The sequence below is a fragment of the Bidens hawaiensis genome, unplaced genomic scaffold (assembly GCF_021521415.1).
Source record: "Bidens hawaiensis isolate Kalapana, Puna unplaced genomic scaffold, B.hawaiensis_p1.1 tig00062203_1, whole genome shotgun sequence".
NCBI classification, from domain to species: Eukaryota; Viridiplantae; Streptophyta; class Magnoliopsida; order Asterales; family Asteraceae; genus Bidens; species Bidens hawaiensis.
In genome coordinates, this window is record NW_027501158.1 from 1,909 (window position 1) to 12,047 (window position 10,139).

Here is a 10,139-nt window from a genome sequence, read left to right on the forward strand (position 1 = left end):
TTTTACAAAACAAACAAAGAAAATTTTTTATTATTTGTTTTTGGCATGTAAGCGAGCAACAAGTTGAAGATCAGTGATATTACGTAAAATGCAGTAGAGAATAATGAACAGATTGTATGCTCAAAAGGAGAATAGTGCATTTCATATATGTGTTTACAAAGCAATGGGACCCTTACTTAAATACTGAAAAAACTAACAACTTAAACATGAAAATAGGAACATAACCCAACGGACTATCGACTTATTCTAAACCAAAAGAAATAGAAGTACTAAAATGAAAGCATAAAAAGCGGTCCACTAAACCATGCCCTGACTCTCTCCTTCTAGAATAATCAGCCACTACTTTTCTTGAGATGACGTGGAGCACTTTCATCATCTCCCCTTGCTCCATGCTCATCAACTCCCAACAGATTTCGAAATTGAGTAAACTTTTCATGTGCCAAGGCTTTTGTTAACATATATGCCACTTGAAAATTTGTCCCACGATATTCCCGAGAAATCTCTTGCTAAGCCACCATACCATGAATGTAATGATGCTTAATCTCGATGTGTTTAGTGTTCCCATGCAGAACTGGGTTTTTGGAAAGGTTTATGGCTGAATGATTATCACACGAGATAAAAGTAGGCCCTTCTTGAATCATGTCCAAGTCACCCAAAATGCGTCTCAACCATACCGCTTGACTGGTTGCCGCTGATGATGCCACATACTCTGTTTCGGTGCTTGAGAGGGCTACAATACTTTGTTTTTTAGAACTCCATGTCACACCTCCACTCCCAAGAGTAAAAACACTAGCAGGCACACTTTTCCTGTCATCTACTGAACTTGCCCAGTCACTATCAGTGTAACCAAGCAACCGAATGGGGACACCATGCTCATACCAAATGCCATATCCAATTGTACCTGCAACATACTTCAAGACCCGTTTAGCAGATCCAAGATGAAGCTGTGATGGGTTCTGCATGAATCGAGATATTAGGCTAACAGAATAAGCGAGATCAGGTCTCATTTGAGTCAAATGGATTAAACCTCCCACTAGGCTTCGAAATACTACTTCATTAGTCTTTTCAGCCTTGTCCTCAAGTAGGAGCTTCTCATTTACATTCATGGGAGTCTCTTCAGCTTTACATCCTTCCATGCCAAATTTGGAGATAAGATTCCCGGCATACTTTCCTTGTGATAGAAACACTCATTTCCCAATTTGTTTTACTTCTAGCCCCAAGAACAACTTCAACAACCCCATATCTAACATTTTAAACTCGCTTTCCATGCATTCTTTAAACTCTTTCAGCAACATGGCAGATGAGCTAGTGTACACTATGTCATCAACATATAGGCACACGTATATGATTTCACCTTCCAAATTCTTAACATACAAGGTTGGTTCATTGACACTTCTGACATACCCATTTCGAGTGAGATACCCATCTATTCGAGAGGACCAAGCTCTTGGGGCTTGTTTGAGCCCGTAAAGCGCCTTCTTTAAACGATACACCTTGTCTTCCTCTCCCCGTTTCTTGAAACCTTTAGGCTGACTCACATAACTTTCTTCAGACAAATCTCCATTTAAGAAGACAGTTTTTACATCTAACTTATGTAATTTCCAACTTTGATGAGCAGCCACAGATATGATTACGTGAATAGTCTCGAACCGAGCTACCGGAGAAAACGTCTCCTGGTAGTCGATCTCGTGTTGTTGAGTGTAGCCCTTGACCACAAGTCTTGCTTTGTGCTTCATGATTTTCCCATCAACTACTAACTTAGTTTTGTATAACCACTTCACCCCAACAACATGCTTTCCGGAAGGTAAAGATACCAACTCCCACGTGTTATGCTTCTCAATGGCTTCAAGTTCACACTAGCCGTCGCCTTTTCCCATTCATGTTTTCCAGTTGCTTCTTGAAAGGTGGTGGGATCGGAGATGGAGAGAGCAACTCTTCATCTGAAAGGCCTTCCCCTGTCTTGAAATCTTGAAGCCACATAGGGGTTTTGGTTTGTCTTTGATCGGAGATGGAGAGAGCAACTCTACATGTGAGTTTTGATGGGTTAAGTTGATGGGACCTTGCATGGAAGAAGTACTTGGGTTTGTAGGTGTGGAGTTAATAGGAGTAGTCATAGTAGGAGTAGACTGATGAGGTGTGGTGTTAGGTGAGGTTTCACTTTCTAAATTGTGGGTAGTGGCATGCTCAGTACTGTGAGAGGCGATAGGAGAGGACATGTCATTGTCTTTATGTGTACTATTATCACCCACTTGTGTCTCCTCTCCCAAGTTCACAGGAAATGGGTCTACCCATGCACCTTAAATGCATGGGTAGATGCATGGGTTAGGTTTCTAACCCATGCACAGTTAGGTTTCTACATCACGACTGCTTTGTGGACGAATCTCCTGATAAACGATCTTTGAAGCATCAAGTACGAACATGTTGTTCTTTGCCACGTGAATAGTCATAAGATCTGATCCTGTATTCTTGTTTTTTATTACACATTTTTTGTCATCAAAAAGTATGACATACCCTTTTTTCATAAGTTGGCCCATGCTTAAAAGGTTGTACTCTAGCCTTGGGATGTAGTACACATCTTCCAGCAGCTTGAAGCTTCCATTAGGTAGATTAATGCGAACGGTACCTTTCTCAGCTACTTGCAATTTCTCCTTGTCACCAAGATTCACTTCAAGTCTGACGGATTCATCAAGAGATGAGAAGCTATCCTTGATTCCGGTCATATGGTGCGAACACCCGGAGTCCAAGAACCAGATGCACGTTGACAGTTCCTCATGACTTCCAGTGAACAACATGAACAGGTTTAGTTGCTCCTCCTCGGGCTCTTGTATCACTGGGGTTTCTTCAGAGACAACTTGTTCCTGGGTTTCATCGTTGTACCAACAATCACGCATTAGGTGACCAAATTTCTTACAAAGATGACATTGAGGAACTTTACTTCGATCAAAAATCCGTCCTCTACCCCGACCACGTGATGAACCCCGACCCCGACCTCTAGGAGAGGAGGACCGGAAATTCTTAGTGGGGCTTTGCATGACTTGCAGAGCCTGTTCTTCAGTTTTGTCCTCCTTTTCTTTTGACCGACTATTTAGACGTGCCTCCTGGGATTGCAAAGATCCCATAACTTTCACCGGGGTGAGCTTCGACAGATCCGATGAGACTTTAATAGTGGGTACAATGAAGTCAAATCGGGGGGTGAGGCTTCGTACGACTTTCTCTACGATCTTCAGGTCAGGAACGTCTTCCCCGCATGCACGCATCAAGCTAACAATTGTCATCACCCGAGAAAAGTAATCGTCGATGAGTTCACCTTCATTCATGACAAGATTTTCGAAATCCCTTCTCAGCCCCTGCTGCTTGATCGTCTTGACTTGATCATCTCCTTAGAACTTCATCTTCAAGGTATCCCATGTTTCTTTCGCACTCGTAGTTGCGGCAATTCGTGAAAACAACTGATCATGTACTGCTTGCTGGATAATGGCCATTGCGTGAACATCTTTCTTGATAGAAACTTTCATTTGGCTTTGATCTTTATCACTGTGGTCAACTCCGGTTTCAACAAGATCCCATAAGTCACGCGAATGTAGGATAGTTTTCATCCTTATACACCAGTGCTCATACCCGTCCCCTTTGAAAATGGGGATCGGGGTTGGTTGGGTTTGGATAGCAGAGGTGGGTTCAGCCATGGAGGAAGTAAGGTGGTATTTATTATTATTATTTTTTTGCAGGATCAGAAGCTTTGATGCCACTGAAGATCACTGATATTACGTAAAATGCAGTAGAGAATAATAAACAGATTGTATGCTCAAAAGGAGAATAGTGCTTTTCATATATGTGTTTAAAGTAATGGGACCCTTACTTAAATACTGAAAAAACTAACACCTTAAACAAGAAAATATGAACAGAACCCAATGGATTATAGACTTATTCTAAACCAAAAGAAATAGAAGTACTAAACTGAAAGCATAAAAAGCGGTCCACTAAACCATGCTCTGACTCTTTCTCCTTCGAGAATAATCAGCCACTGGTTTGATTGAGATGACGTGGAGCACTTTCATCACAAGTTAAGCTCCAACTCTTTTTGAATGGTAAGTCTGAACCTAAACTGAAATCAAAGTTACAGTTTTTTAGCGTCGCTATGTTACTTTACATGACCCGCTGAACCAGTGGCGGATGTAGCTTATAATTAGGGGTATCATCCGCTACCGCTACCCCTTAACTTTTCATCGACAGTGTAATTTTTTTTCTTTTTGGACTGTTTTCGTATTTTTCTATCCCTAAAAAAATATTATGTTACCCCTATTTTTTTATAGGCCAACCAATTTAAAAGTTCAAATTAAATAAAACTCAAACAAATTTATAGCCCAAAGCAAATAAAAACAACTAATCTTTTTTTTTTCTTCTGCTTAAACTAGAAACATTAAACGGTAACAAACTGAAATATAAACATGCTTAACAAAATCATCATTTTTTAAAAGTTCAAATCAAATAAAGTTTAAACAAAGTTTATTGTCCAAAGCAAATAGAAACCATTAACCTTTTTTTCTTTTGTTTAAACGAGAAACATCAAACAGAAACATGCTCAACAGAATCATCATCTTGAGGTTGAAATTTTTAATTATACGGTTTTGGATATGCAAATTAGGGGCGTGCAGAATTAGGGCTGACCCGAAAAAACCCGTATAACCGACCAAATATACCACACCCGGACCGACCCTATATTGTAGATGTTTGAATTCGGTCCCTCAATACTTGGCATTTCGGTCTCGGGTCGGGTTCGGGTATCAACCCGTGAAAACAAATTCTGAACCGAAAGACCGATTCCTATTAACAAATAGATTTTCACATCGCCCTAAACTAGATAAAATACTATGACGGCTGTTTGTTTCATCCATCATAGTCTAATGTTGATTTCTCCATCCAATCAAGGTCAATAGATTGCTAGTGCTTCCATTCCATTCCATTCCATTCAATCGACTTCTTGCTTCACCAAGGTTTGTACTAAATTAAATAGATTTAATCAATTTTACCCGTCTTGTATTAAATCCAATTCAATCTTTTAACTTAAACAAATTATTAATTAATTTCAATTTCAATTTCATCAATAGATGAAATCAAACTCAAGATTTTGCATAAATTTAATTACATAAGGGAAAAAGAAAAACATTTTTTTTTGTGAAAATTCAAAATATATTACCCGTAAAAATGAAGAAAACAACAAAAGGGGTGAAGTAGGTGAAGATTAGATGTTCAATTGCATATCGTCTTTTAATTATGGATCGTGTTTGTGTGTTCAATTGCGGATTGTGTTTATGTGTGAATCAGAACATCGGTTCTTCCCTCATTACTCGATTACCCGGAAACCGAAACCGACTTCTTCTAATAACCGAAGTGGCAAAAACGGGTCTGTCTTCCGTTTTCATTTTCAACATTTCGGTTATTGGTCTCGGGTCGGGTTTGATGCGGGTCGGGTCGGGTTTTTCTCTATTGCACACCCCTAATGCAAATTCAAGAACTTGAAAATAGATTTAGTGAGATCTCAACTAGTTTGCTTGGAAAATATTTCAGGCTTAAATCTTGAGATTCGTTTTCCAAGTTTGACTTATCAAGATAGTGGCATTTTCGGAAATGTATCCGAATTATATTAGTAATGAAGAAAAATAGTGTATTTCAGGTGATCTTACGACATTTTATCACACTTAAAAGGAAGATGATAAATTTGCAAAATTGGGTGAATGCGTGACCTTGCTCGTGTAATGGTGGAAACTGGAAAGAAAAAAAAGGTTACACTGTATGAAATACGGAAAAAAAAATAAATTTAAACGTTACCCATGAGATTTATGTCTAGATCCGTCACTGTGCTAAACTCTTATGAAAGATTACAGAGTTAACATTAACTTGATGCGGTGCATATATATGTTTTATATCTACATGTATTAAATAACCAAAAAAAATTAAATTCGTAAGTTATAAACATATGTTTAGCGCTTAAATATCTATACTATATATAAAAAGGACCTCTTAATTTTTAAGAGGTCCAAACTATTATGCAACATGTACAACCTTGAATGCTTATAATTTTAAAATTTAGAGAGCATTTTGGTATTTACACAACACTCACTAACCGTAATATTTCATTTTCATTCTATACTTATAATAATAATTACCCTTGTATAGTTACAATAATTACCCTTAAACTTTAGATAATTTTTGTAATATTTAAGAATAGTTACACATTTAACCCCTCATCTTTATCCAAAAAATTGACAATTTGTTTGTTTCTGTCTATATCTTTAAATATAATGTGTCTTTTTAAAAACCGAGCCTAGCATTACGATGTGCTTATTTTTTTCGATGTTTTGATATAAAAAATTTTCAAAACGGATGTGTATATTATAATGTATAAGTCAATGAAGCATTAAAGTATTACTTAGATATGCAACCATATAAATACATTTTCATTCTCATTATATATTTACGATAATTACCATTGAACTTTAGATAACTTTTGTAATATCAAAGAATTGCTACTTATTTAACCCCTCATCTTTATCCAAAAATATGACAACTTTTTTTTTGTTTCCCTTTATAACTTTAAATACATTATGTTTTTAAGAAACCAAACCTACCATTACGACGTGTTTATTTTTGTCGACGTTTAGATATAAACAAATTACAAACCGATGTGTAGATTATAATTTAAAAGTCAATAAAACATTAAAGTACAACTTAGATATGAAACTATAAACCAATAAAATGTTTAAGCGCATATAAAATCAAAAGAATAAAATCAACTTCAACTAATATTATTTTGGATATGAGTTTTAATTCTTTTGGTGGTATATGGGTGTCTTTAAAGCCCACATCTCGCTCGAAAAAGCTCGTTTAGAAATTGAGCCGAGCCGGCTTGTTTTGTAATCGAACTTTTTCAAGCTTGAGCCAGGGATGGCTCGGCTCGATTAATTTGCTCATGTAGAGTATTTAATTTATATATCCAACATTTTAATATCAAACTGTTTCAGCGCATTTGGCTTGTTACTTCTTAACACTGGTTCACGCAATACCGTTTCCCTTCCCGAGCTTGAAACAAGTTTCTCCTAAATTATTTTTCACGTTTCCTTTGCATCCCCCATCAATTGCCTCTCAAATATATTTTTCTACCTCTAAACCTTTGCATCCTTGAATGGTCTCTATAAATAATGGTCATAACAATTAATTCAAAGTAAGATATTATGGCTAAGTTCAAACTAATGAAAAAGTCAAAAACAACTCAAAAGAAAAGAGTTTGAGCCATTTCGAGTTGAGCCGAGTTGGCTCGATTTATGAATGAGCCAAGATCAAGCTCCCATGTTTCGCTCGCTTAAAGTTTCGAGCTCGAGCTGAGCTAAGCTTAACGTGCATTCGAGTCGAGCTCAAGCTTTGCCTAGATTGGCTCAGCCCGTTCGCAGCCCTATATACATGCATCAACCTAACCAATTAAACAATTAACGTAATATACTTTTGAAAATATTACACGATTAAGAAAACTAACATACGTACTGTACACTATGTTACGAGAGGATTAATAAACTAACATAAACAAGTATCGCATTACAAATTGTTGTCGCCGCAGCATCGTGCGAGTTTCATACTAGTTATCTTATAATGATACACACACAAAAAATCTAGATTTTGCCTAGAATCATAAATTTATCTTTTTATTTCTTTTATCAAATATTATGTTATTAAAAATATCTTGTTAACAATCAAATATTCAAATCGTTGAGTAACCCTTGATGTATAAAATTAAGAGTATGATCACAACAAGAATTGCAAGAATGTGAAAGATTACGGCTGGTAAGAATTATGTAATGCATAATCAAGTCTTTAATGTAATAATTATGAGCTTAAGATTTAAAACAAAATAATATGTCATGTGGTTATTTATCTTTTGTCTTTTTAAAGTAACATCTTGTGGCTGTAGTTTAGTGGTAAGAATTCCACGTTAAGGCCGTGGAGACCTGGGCTAGAATCCCAGCAGCCACATGACTGTTTTTTGATTTTTTAGAAATCATGAGCAGAGAGAGTACGATTAAGCTCTTAACATGTTTGATAAAATTATTGAGAGAAGTTGAGGTTTGAACCCAACTTACAGCTGTGAGTTGATGAAGAAGCCTACAATACATTAGTTTAGATTTAGGTTCATGGTTTTGAAAAGGGAGGGTGACGTACTATGGAACCAGGTCAACAATCTCAACAATGGCACTCACAATCATAGGTTGTCTATCTAAGGTCGAAGATAGTTATCCTAGGCCTAACATACTTGGTTGATTTAGGTTAACAATGGCCATTTACAACCATACTTGGTCATTATTGGTTAATCAAGAACTTTGTGAATTTAGGTCAATCATTGTAAAAATAATGGTATATCACGACCATACTTGGTCAATCTAGGTCAATCACAAAATCTGTGGTAAATATGTTGAAACGAAACTAAAGTACGTTGTTAAAATTTTCTATCACCGGATAATTCAGCCGCTAAATACGTGGGTAATGTAATCACTGATGATCAGTCGGTGAAGTCTTTACCCACGTACGCACTTTTACGGAATTTTACCAACATATTATTGGCAGTTGTAATATTTGCTAACTGATCAATGACGGATTTTATCATCAATAAAAGTTCTCTGATTTGTAGTGTCTTGTAAACAATAGTTAGGATATTTATGTTTGAAAATAAGAATAATACAATCAACAATATTTTAAAGAGTTAATATGACAGTCATACATTCTGCAAATTAAAGACCGTTGCTGCATATTCAAAGGAATTTTCCAGCTATATGTTTAGGCTAAAACATTCTGTATTTAGTTGTTCTTCTTCCTTTGTAAAACAAAACACAACTACTAGAAACAAAGGTTTGAATGCAATTGGGTTTGAATGATTATCTTGAGATTTACATACATAATATATAGGAGATTGCAACTCAATTACAAAAGATAAATTAGGAGCTTTATACGACTCTACAACAACCTTGACTAGGTTTTAAACATTTGAATTTAGATGTATTTGAAATATTTGCCACCATTATTTATTTATTGTATTTGTCTTGATAAAATATTCTCTGTTGTAAATTAATTAAAATAATTTATACAACAAACATTTTTATTAGTTCACCTTTTTTTATATATTGAAGTTGGGATAATTATACAAAACAAATAACAAAGAAAGAAATATTATGTTGTGGTTGCATATGCATGTTTTATCTACATATATAATAAAAGAGTGAATTTTCAATTAACCATATTTTCCTATTTTCCATCAAATCTCTTTAAATTGTTACATAACATTATGGCATTTTTTTTTTATTATTTCATTAAAATATTTTTCATGAAATCTATTTAAATTGTCACATGGCATTTTGATATTTTTCCCCTTTTCATCAAATCTCTTTAAATTGTTACATGACATTTTGACGTTTTTTTATTTTTTCATGTAAGGCCCCGTTACTGGTGCCCTACATTGGACGTTGGATTTGCTCATAAACACAGTTCTAAACATCAGAGTTAAATAAAACTTTACGCGGAATTTAAAACTTTCATAACATTACAATAATAATCCATAACTTGTCTTAATTCTGTGTCTTTCAATATTAAAACATTAAACATAAAACAACTTGCGTCTTCAGATGTCAGACTCTTATTCTTCTGCCATGTGTCACCACTCAAGCAAGCTGTCTCTAACTACTCACCTGTGTGCATACTAAAAGTCAGCTACACTGAGTGAGTTCTAGTTAATCATACATCATACAATACATATACTCACCTTCCATTATGCATACGAAGATACATAATAATTACTTTACTAATTTACTTTCATTACATCATTCATACATACTTTCATACTATATAATTACTGTCTATTCTATCTAAGATATTATTAGGGTCTGATCCATTTGTCCTTGTCTATCTCAGATATTATTAGGGTCTGATCCATTTCTTCTCTATCTCAGATATTATTAGGGTCTAATACCTTTCTTCTCTATCTTAGATATTATTAGGGTCTGATCCCTCTTTTCTTCTCTATCTCAGATATTATTAGGGACCGATCCCTTTCTTCTCTATCTCAGATATTATTAGGGTCTGATCCCTTACCTCTTCATCTT

The 10,139-nt window shown here is 35.4% G+C and overlaps 1 non-coding gene and 1 pseudogene across 1 annotated transcript; one reads left to right on the plus strand and one right to left on the minus strand.

The window, feature by feature from the left end:
• Positions 1-506: 506 nt before the first annotated feature.
• Positions 507-1,136, minus strand: LOC143603583 (secreted RxLR effector protein 161 pseudogene; annotated as a pseudogene).
• A 6,814-nt stretch (positions 1,137-7,950) lies between these two features.
• TRNAL-AAG (transfer RNA leucine (anticodon AAG)) lies at positions 7,951-8,022 on the plus strand. Its single transcript has one exon. It is a non-coding gene; the product is annotated as a tRNA-Leu (tRNA).
• The last annotated feature ends 2,117 nt before the right edge of the window (positions 8,023-10,139 follow it).